This window comes from Lissotriton helveticus, chromosome 6 (assembly GCF_964261635.1).
Source record: "Lissotriton helveticus chromosome 6, aLisHel1.1, whole genome shotgun sequence".
NCBI lineage: Eukaryota > Metazoa > Chordata > Amphibia > Caudata > Salamandridae > Lissotriton > Lissotriton helveticus.
The window spans coordinates 1,276,501,764-1,276,512,799 of record NC_136067.1 but is presented as its reverse complement, the minus strand read 5'-3'; positions in this window follow the sequence as shown (position 1 = coordinate 1,276,512,799).

The following is an 11,036-nucleotide window of genomic DNA, read 5'->3' as shown; positions in this document are numbered from 1 at the left end:
CCACGTCCCTGCTCTCTCCCTGTTATTCAACACAGCCAATTAGGGTGCTGCACTGCGTTCAGTGACAGTTTTATAAAGCTGTGCCTTACTTTATAACTCGTGGCATTTCAAACTATTCTTGGTATTGTGTAAAAAAGGCATATTACATCACAGTGGCCTGTTTTTGACAGGAAAGTACATCTAACAGGTGGTCTGCCAAATGTTTTCCTACCCGCAAATCCATAGTCCTAAACTAGTAGGGAATACTGGCAGTCGGGTAACATTCTCCTAACATGGAATTGTCAAGGTGTAATCCAACTGTAATGATTTATTAATGATTCTAAATTATTAATTAGATCATCTGGGAGTAATCCACTCTTAGCCTTCAGTTGGTTTAAAATCAACCAAGAGTATTTAAAGTAATCCATGCTCATTTTTGAGTTGGCATTAAATCATCCTAGAGTAATCAACACTCATACTGAAAATATAATGGGGCCATTCTGATGTAATCAATAGCCATCCTGAAGCTGTCATAGGATCATCCAGGAATAATCCACACTCATCCAGAAATTGTCATGGGATCATTCCAGAGTAATCCACTTCCATCCTGGAGCGGTTATAGGATCATCCTGGAATAATAGACAGTCATCCTTAAATTAGCTAGAACCCATCCTGGAGTAATTCTCACTCATCCTGAAGTTGTCAATTAGTATTCGTGGAGTTGTAAAAGGTAATCACTCCCTGCCAGTAGAAGTCATCAGAACACCATCCTACGGTATTTTTTGTGATGAGTCTAGGTTTGTCATCACATTTACATATTTTGTCCTACAGGCATACTTCAGGATGGCTTGGGATGACTTCCCCAGATAATTGCAGGAATCGCCTGACTGTAATCATCAGATGAGTCCAGAATGACGCCAGGATGATCTTCCTTTTTGACCTGGGCGTCTCCCTGTGGGCGGGGCCTCAGTTTGGCACACGTCCCCTAGACTGCCACCTACTGTGTTGAATAATGTGCCATCATCAATACTGCACCTGGCTTCCGCCGTCAGAGGCCTGTAATACCCGGGCCCCACTACTACTGGCGCTCGGCGTTCCACTCGCTGCTCGGGGAGGCCCGACCCTGGGCCCCTTACTTGGACTGCCTCCTGCGCTGTCCTGGTGTTCCCTAGCTGTGGAACAGCACCGCTTCAGCCCCGTGGGCCTGGTCATGGTTCAGAGCAGTGTCTTGTAGGCTTCCACGGTGGCACTTCCCCGCAGCTCTCTCCGCCTGCTGCTCTTACGCCCCTGCTGTTTGTGCCTGTAGCCGTAGCGCATTCTGGGACTGCGCCGGCCGGCACCTCACCTGCTGTCCTCCCCTGTCCTTGGGCCTGCTTCATTCCACTGGCCGGACTCACTACAGCCTGGGGGTCCAAGCTGCACCAGCTGTTCTGCCACTCTGGACACTGCAACCTCACTTCAGCTGCTCTTTTTAAGAGCACCCGTCTCTCTCCATTCCATGTTCGGCGTCAACAAGGGAGGCATCTGTGGCATTGCTAGGTCCATCTTCACTCCTTCCTCTCCTTTCGGCCTCCAGCTCAACCCCGCCATTATTTGCCCAGCGGGGAGGGTCTCATGCTGTAGGTCCAACTTGCCTCATTGTGGAGTTTGGTGTGTTGGCTGGCCTCCCTTGGCGTCCTCTGTTCGGGTGAAGCGCTGTGTTGGTGGTGCTTTCTCTGCCTGGGCAGACGTCCTACTGTCCACGCTGTCATGTACGATTCTTCACCGCCACCCCGGTGCTCTCTGCTCTTGGAGGCCGGCTGCTGCTGCCCCCATTGACCGAATCTCTGACTAACTCTCCTGTTCGGTCCATACTCGTTGTGGGGGGGGGATCCTCTGCTACAGCTCCTTTTGGCTGCTTCATTTCTCCACCGCTCCTTGGCGCGGTCTGTTGTCTGGCTATCATTCGAGAGCAAAATGAGGATTTGGAAGCGCGCTCCCGTCGACGCAATCTCCGCATAACTGCTGTTCCAGAATCCACCAATATCTCCCACATGGAGGACTTTGTGGAGCAACTGGGCAAGGAACTTTTCAGTGACGTCCTCTCCGTAGTTTTTATCATTGAACGTGCACATAGTTCCCTTGGCCCGCTCCCTGGTCCCGGATTGCCTCCTCGCCAAATCATTGCAAAAATTATCAATTTCAGAGATTGAGACGCCATTCTCCACGCAGCACGCAACATGGGCAAAATTAACCACCAAGGTAACTCACTTTCGTTTTACCGAGACTATACCCTCACTGTCCAGGCTTCCCGGCGTGAATTCCTTCCTGCAAAGCGGATTCTACAAAAACATGAGGTCTCTTATTCACTGGCCTAACCGGCAAAGCTGAGAGTCCGGCAGGGCGCAAACACGTTTGTATTCCCCGATCCCAGAGACGCCCTAGCATTTGCTAAGAAACTCGACAAACCATCACGCTCCTTTCCATCAAGCTCTCAGCTCGCTGCAACCGAGTGCCTTATTGATAATGACTGAAATTCTATGACATGTGCACTGTTTTCTTTCCTAAATGTTGTCTGTTGCTATTTTAGCTTGGCCACCCTGCTTAACTGCAGGGGAGTACGCTGAGCTCTGCCATGCCCTCACGGGATAATTCCCTCTCTTAATGTTGGTTCCCCTCTTCTTAGTTGCTGGTTCCTGAGGTGGGTTGGGGTAGTATCTCAGCCTGATTGGGGGGTTGGAGTGGGTGGGGGGTTGGGGGTCCTTCTGGTATGGTTTTTTGGGTTGCGAGGGAGGGTTGGTTGGGTGGAGGTTGGGTTCCTGGGAATGTTCTTAACTACACTCAGTACGTTCATGCACAGCCAGAAACAGGGTTTCCTACTGCAAAGTATGCAGGTAGATGGGCTGGTTCGGGGCGGGGGTCTCATTGGATTTAGTTGGGTGGGGGAGGTGTTGTGACCCTGCCGCTGGCACTCTATTTGTTTATCATCTGCAGAACCTGGTATCCAGATTGTTGATTGTGCGGGAGACTGGGTGGGGGTTTCTTTGGGTTTGTTCGTCACTCTATGGTGATCTTGGTGTTGTTTTTCTGCCCTTATTTTGTGATGTATTCCTATAGGTTCTGTATAGATTCCCCTATTCCTGACCCTATTCTGGTTAACAAATTAACTAGCAGCCATCCCATGATGCAGAAACCGTTATCTGATTAAGCCAGACCACGGCACAGGAGCGCGTTATCTGATTAGGTCATAACGCTTGCCATCTAATTAGACAAGCAATATTCCTCCAGCCCCTGATAAGGCATACGGAGTTCTCAAAACAAATCAAACCTATGACAACCTGGGAAAATCCCTGCGGCCATTGTTTTGATTTCTCAAAGAACTTCAGTAAAAGAATGTGCTAACGACCAGCTCGTATGACATCCTTATTGACGTATCTATGTCCATCCTTACGTCAATCTCGGCACCTTACAGGTATAAATATTACCAACATTGCCTTAAGCAAACACACGCGGTGGTGACGAGATCGGAGCAGCGAGACTTGCCGAAGCCCAGCAGAGAGCGAAGCCCACTGGCGCTGCCCCGCCTTCCTGACGCGCTGAGAACGAGACGCTGCCTTTCTCCTGCCGAGAAATCCAGCTCCGGCGCTTCCGAGCAGCCCTTGCAGGCAGCTTGGAATATCGAGACCACAGACGAGAGATACCATCCCTCAACCATCCTAGATCTCAGGTACAGAACTGAATAACCCCTTGCAGAGAATTCTTGAGTCAGTCACTTGGCAAAACAAACTTAACTCAAAACTGCTACTTTCTACTCCAGCCCACGTATTAGGCTTAGGTCAGGTACACCGGGGTAGGCGTGGTTAGAAACACCAGTTGAGTACGATTAGTCGAATGTATATGTGTATGTACATATTTTATCCATTTTAAATAGCATATGGCTTAGAAACCATATCAATGCTTTTACAGTATTATTTCATAATTCTGCTTTTATTATATGCACTTTACTTAACCATAAGTATTGCGATAATATCGATTCATTTCTCTTGTACGAGAAAAGAGACTGATCAATAAATAACATCTTTTATTGAACACGCCCGTCTCTTCCTTTTCTCTACAATCTGGTGAAACTAAGAATGCACGTACTGACTGAGTAAAATAAGTTGTCTTTTGTTTTCACACGACTCTAGAGATACACTCTTGATTAGGGGAGAGCAAAGTTGTCATGTTCTATGGTTGTCAGAAACTAAATCCCTTCTTGTCTATCCAGGGAGGTTCAATTCCTCCTTGCCTATTCGAGAAAGTTTCTAGTGAACTCTGAGCTAGCTGGCAAACCCAAAACTTTAAGTTTAATATCGACAGTAGACGACCTAGTTAACGTCTGGTCTAGGTCTATACTATTGGAGGTATTATTCCAATGCGCAGAGCCTATTGGGATAATAGGAACTACACTACATGGCGCCCAACGTTTGGAAAGGCGATAAAACTAACGCAAGACTTTAGAGTAACTCAGTCGTGCTCTTTCATTCAGACCCTTTTTTCCCATAATACTCCAAAGACGTCTGGAGTGGGTGAGAGGTAAAATCCTCCAAACCTCGCAGGAGGGAACTCCTATGTATGGTTCTTGGTTCAATCAACGTTGAAGGATACACTGTTCCAAAATATTGTGCATCTAATCTTTGTTTCCATAGAAACCTGATCTGCAAACAAACAGAATAACCTTCCTGACAGTAAAATGTCAGAAAGTGATGATGAAAGAGAGAGAGTTAGATTAGCAGCTGAACTAATAGAAGCTGATAATACTATGCAAGAAGCAGACCCGGATATAATACTCATCCCGGTCAACATAAGAAGATCTATAACGTTAAAACTTATAGAAAATGGACTGACACCAAGAGGTGGTACAGTCATATTCGTAATTGAGGCACACGAATATCGGCAGACAGAGGTATTCTATTCATGGATAAACTTTCCAGCAGCTAATGCTGTAACAAAGGACTTCCACTATTATAAAATAGAGGAACCTCCTAATGAGTACACTCCTTTCGAGGAAGTGGAAGTACCACTCAAATTCCAAGAGCACCTGCTCTTGTTTAATGGCGCCCTAAAACATAATAATCACATCACCAGGCTCGGTCCACTAGGTAGACCAGGAGCAACGTGGCCGGTCCTAGCCGGATACATACCACATCCAGACATCGAAAGAATGTCTGCAGCAGATCTTTTAGTACAACTAAAACAATTAATTAAAATATATAGACAATTAGTCCAATATGTAATGCGGACTTCAACTGTCCAACCAGTAATTAAAATTCCACAGCTGACCCCTCATCAGGGGAACACAAATAAAATTACACCACAGAACATACATTCCTGCCTAGGTAAAGTACCAGCTAAACGGGAACAAATACCATTCTGGTTAGCACAAAAAATCACCCAAATAGAGGCGGTATTTCCAGATACCACCCCGGTAGAAAAACACAGGATTCTGACTATCTGTCTTCCAATGGGAATCGCACCACACGTGGAGGACTGTGACACTTGGGGTACAGCCTTTGCTTCCATTTACACAAAAACACATGGAGTTCCATCCATGTCAGTAATACCAGATGTGCTAAAACAAATTCAAGACGAATACGGTCCAGAACCCGCTTTAACTCTCGGTATGAAATTACTAAAAGACTTCAAGCAGGTCTCGGCAATATTACTAGCCAACATAAAAGGAGAAGCAGCGAATGTGGCGATCCGCCAGAGGTTAAAAGAGACAGATATAGCAGACCAACCAGCTGAAATTGCCAGAATTATAGAAAAATCCTATGAAGAACTAGGTAGAGATAGTTTGGGTGGAATACCAGTGAAGCCCCAACTAATTGAAAGTCCTGAAAAAGTATTTATTAAAAATAATCTAAACAGTCAAAAGAAGAACTGGGATGGAAACAAACAATCCAATCCAAAAGAAAAAAGATTCCAGTCCAGAGGAAGGTCTCCTCGGCGGAGAGAAAGATCTCCGGACCAAGGACCCAAGTCTCCCCAAAGGGAGCCCTCTGTGAACAGATACAACCTTAGAAATAGGGATAACATAAAGAAACCTGATAGATATCAAGATTTTGATACACGTCCCTATCAATCTTTTCAGACTTCCTCGCAGAAATCGGAAAGAAGAGGACGATCGGAACCCAGGGAAGGGCACGTCAAGTCCAAAGACAAGGAACCTGCTCATCCAAATAAAAAATTACAGTTTCCAAAGAAGAAGGTAGCCAGTATTAAAGTATTCAACAATGCCGAGAATACTGAGGACACAGCTGAAAAACGGAGAGTGGGCTCAGACAATGCTAGACAGCGCAGCAGAAGTGAGCATAGCGCGCAAAGTCCTTATGAATCATCTGGAGACAGTGGACACGAATGAATACATTCAAGTAGAAACTGCAGACACCAGAGTTAGCAAACCTCACAAAATATATGAAATAACTTTACGTATAGAAGGGGATAAGACTAGAAAAATAAGGGCCCTTTTTTGGGATAATCTCTCCAAGGGCTATGACATCCTTCTAGCTGAAAAAGATTGGCCACCAGAGTTTGTCAGGGAGTGCCCACATGGCGAAGAAATAATTATGCCTGCCTTCTCAAATCATATTCCAATTCATAAAAAATATACACTTGCAAGAAAGTGGGCAGTAGCTCAAGCTCCTGCTTTATATAAAAATCATGTGGGATGGGATGAGGAATCTCCTCCACACAAAATCCATTTAAAATCACAACCTACTGCACAAAGGCAGTATCCAATCAAGCAAGAAGCTAAAAAACAGGTAAAAGAAATTCTAGATCAACTAGAATACCAGGGGGTGATTGAAACTTGCACCTCACAAATGAACAACCCTTTGTTTCCTGTCTCCAAACCAGACAATTCATATCGTCTAGTTTTGGATTACAGACACCTTAACTCATGTTGCAAAACTTTTGCAGTGCAAAACTCGCATAGTGCTGCACTAATGAATAACATAGTGCGCAAAAAATATAAAACAACATTAGACATCTCTAATGGATTCTTTTGTCAAAATATAGCACCTGAGAGCAGATACTTGTCAGCGTTCTCAATAAATGGCGCTCAAAAAGAATTCTGTTGGTTACCCCAGGGGTACAAGAACAGCCCAGGATTATTCTCAGCGAGAGTAACAGACTTACTACAAACATATGATGACGAAGCATTATCTTATGTCGATGACATATACCTAACAGATGATGACTTGGATACTCACTTGAAGAGAGTGAACACCATAATACTTGGGTTCGCAGCAGAGGGTTACAAATTCAACTTTAAAAAATCTAGAATTGCCCATCTAACAGTCCTATTCTTAGGATATGAATTATCAAGTGAAGGCAAAAGCCTGGCTGACAATTTCCTAGAGAAATGTGCCGTACTCCAAGCACCTAGAACACTAAAAAACCTACAGTCAATTCTAGGCTTCCTAAATTTCGGAAGAACATACATTGCAAATTACGCAGAAAGGGTCAAACCCCTTTATGATCTAATAAAACCTGATTTTAAAAAAAACAATTGGACTCAAATACACACAGAAATTCTGAGATCCTTACAAACAGATATGTTACTTAAAACAAAATTAGAAACACGTGATAACACACGCAACCTTGTGATTCGAGTCATCCCAGGAAGATGCGGATTCACATACCTGACCTCTAACGAGGGAGAAAAGGTACCAATTGCATTCAAATCACACTTGTACACAGAAGCTGAAAAGAAATTCAGCATTAAAGAAAACATTGTTCATGCAGTTCAAACCGCAATAGCTAGAGAAAAAGATAAAGCTGACGGTAGACAAATCACAGTCAGAACAGCAGAATCAGCCTTTGAGGCATTAACAACCCCATGTAATTTACCAACAACAGCATTGAATCCGGAATGGATACAATGGGTGAATTCCATTACAATGGACAAAGTAAAATACTACTTTGATCCAGAACTAAAGGAACTAAAATATCTAGAATATGAAAGAACTTTCCCTCTGCCAATCGACATTCTGCCATTACGACAGTACGCTTGTGTAATCTATACAGACGGACATGCTCAACCCTCCGTTTGGGGAGAACAAGCATACAACCCCACATGTGAGATTACAAAAGAAGTGTGGCGCGGAGGTAAACTAAGACCACTATTAACAAAGACACACTCAGTAGAAACTAATTCAGAACAACAGACTGAAATAATAGCATTGAAAATGGCGCTAGATAATGCAGATCGCGAATTCCCGACACTCATAGTGTCCGATTCATATTACTGCGTCAAATCATATAACAGCGATTTGCAGAAATGGATTCAAAACGGTTACAAAGATGACACAGGTGCAACAATAAAGCAAAAACTGCTTTGGGAACAAATAGTTCTGTTAAAAAAAGAACTACCAAAGACTCACGTGATACACTCACTGAGTCATCAGCGTGATGGCGTTCACGTTGCAGGGAATTCATTGGCTGAGAAAGCCACAACGGTAGCAACTGAATCGGCTTCCGTAGCTAGAAAAAAAGCGTGCAGTAAAATACATTGACGGTGAAACAATGCTGGCGGTAAAAACGTCATCAAAAGGCGACTGATCAGCGTTACTGATCAGTTACCCACTCAAATATACATACATAATCGATGCAAACTCCGTTCCTTTTGCTCGAATCCCTGGAGTGGGGGATAGAGTGATTCCAAACATGGATAGGAGAGGCTTGTTAATAGCAGACGCACATATGGGCGAGGGTCTCAGACACCTCAAACTAAAGGATTCTCTGGAGGAATTACAATCAGTGTACTGGTGGCCAGGCATGGGCCTGCATCATACCATTTTTGTAAAAAACTGCCCAAACTGTAACAGAGATCGCAGTGGTGAAAGAAACGGTATATTACCTTGGCGTTTCACACCAGAAAGGATCAACAATAAAAATTAATCCCAATATGAAAAATGCGTCGTATTAACATACAGAGACTAGTTTTCACTTATAATGTAGACACCAACTTTCGGCTGACGCCAGAACTGTTATATCAAGATTTGCAAGTCTATAATGGCATATACGCTAGAAGCATGCTACGTACTGACCAATATCTTTCCATTACCTCTCGGGTTTGTGGGGAGTGCTTGGCCAGAATGAGCATTGCATTTGCGGGAATCTTCTCACTACCTTCCTGAGGGATACGGGATGGTGTAAAGAAAAAACCAAAGGCAGAAAGCGATCTATAACAGCACAGGTATTAGGTTCGGGAGCTGGGTGGGTCAAACATCTAATAAGTGTCCAACGTAGTCTAAACAACCTGCCAAGAAATTCTCTGAAGGGATTCAGCCCGTACGAATTATTGTTTGGGACTAGGATGTTAGTCTTAGATCTTGACAGTCAGACTTCAGTGGTGAAAGAAAAAAGCTTTGATATCAAAGATCGTTTGGCTATTTTGCAGGACTTAAACGAAACAAGAAAAGACCTGAGCAACATAAAGTTGAAACAACAGCCAACAACCACTGAAGAAACACCGCCTGTCCCAGCAAGACCTGTCTGGATTCCAAAAATCGGGGATCTAGTCAGAGAAAAGATCGCGGTAAAGAAGGAATTTGGGCCTTCTTACAGAAAAGCAGTTCCTGTCTTGTCCATCAACGGGACAAGATCAGTTGTACTACCGCCGCTTGCTGGTAAAAAGGAGAACCGAGTTGTATCCATCGACCTGGTAAAACCACAATCATGTGGCCGATAACACACAGTTGGCCAAGTGGACTCCCGATAAGTAGTAGAACACCGAGGTTTGCTACAAGTACAGAGGTGCTAACTAAAAGGCTAATCACATTCGAAACGCCTACAGAACAACAACAAGGACTATGCAACAATGCAATGGAACTCACACCTCTGAAAACCCAAATAAAAACGTTTAGTAGAGACACACCAACCTACAATGAAGTAACAAATGAATATGCAAGAAACAGTAATCCTGAAACAATTGGAACAATTGATAGAACAGCATCCGGCTACTTCATAAACTTCAATGATTCCTCTGAAGACCTCAGTGAATCAAAGACACAGCCATCAACAAAAACCCTTAAAGACAAAGCTATGGAAATTTTGAAACAACTGAAAGAAACCTATCTGATTTCTCCATGGATTTAATTTTGGGTGTCCTTTGGTGTATTTATCCTCATACTTTGGCTCATCATGGTACTATGCTTGGGACGCTTCATTGAGGGAAAATATGCAAAAATGGACACAGCAAGCCAGAAAATCAACTTGATCCTCAAACCACACACGTCTTCACACGTCGAGAAAAGAGAACTTTCTTCAGTCAACTTCACAGCCAATCCTATACCGGGTGGGGTAGCATGGGACAATACTGACTATGAAATTTATGGTCCGGTTGAAATCCTCAAATATCCACACCAAATCAAGATCTCGTTGAGTGACTTTGTAAAACCAAACTCATTTGCTGATGATTGGGACTTTGAAAGTATTAATGACATGATGTCTGACCTAGTGATGTCTGCTAAATTTACCAAACATGATTATTTGCAGGGTTCGTCTAATTATGATAGTATGTACTGCTACAACCACTATGGTAACCATTTTCTACATAAATCTGCACAACCTAGAAATGTTTTAAATTATAATCAATGGGAACATTGTGCAACCCCTCCAAAAGGAAGCTCAAGAACCTTTTATGACAAATATTCATATTTTTCAGGGTTCAATACAAGTAAAGCTGAAACATTTTATTTTAAATTGTCGAATAAGACAGGAACAAAAACCATGCTTACAAACACGAAATTGATATATTCGGACTCATTTTTTGAACAAATGAATACATTTGTTTTTTTTTTTTTTTGTTTTTTTTTTTTAATTTTTTTTTTTTTTTTATTCCTCATTAGCCTTTTCGCCACCCTTGTTCAGTAGTATCCGCCCTGGGCTTTATCTCAATATGCTGGCTGTGGACTCGAGTATGTGCAGCTCTCCAGCCCGGACTGGGCCACAATCTCCTATACCACCATGTGTCTATTATAACACAGCCACACCGGAGGCCGCGACCCGATTCTTCCACTCCGCCTTCACGA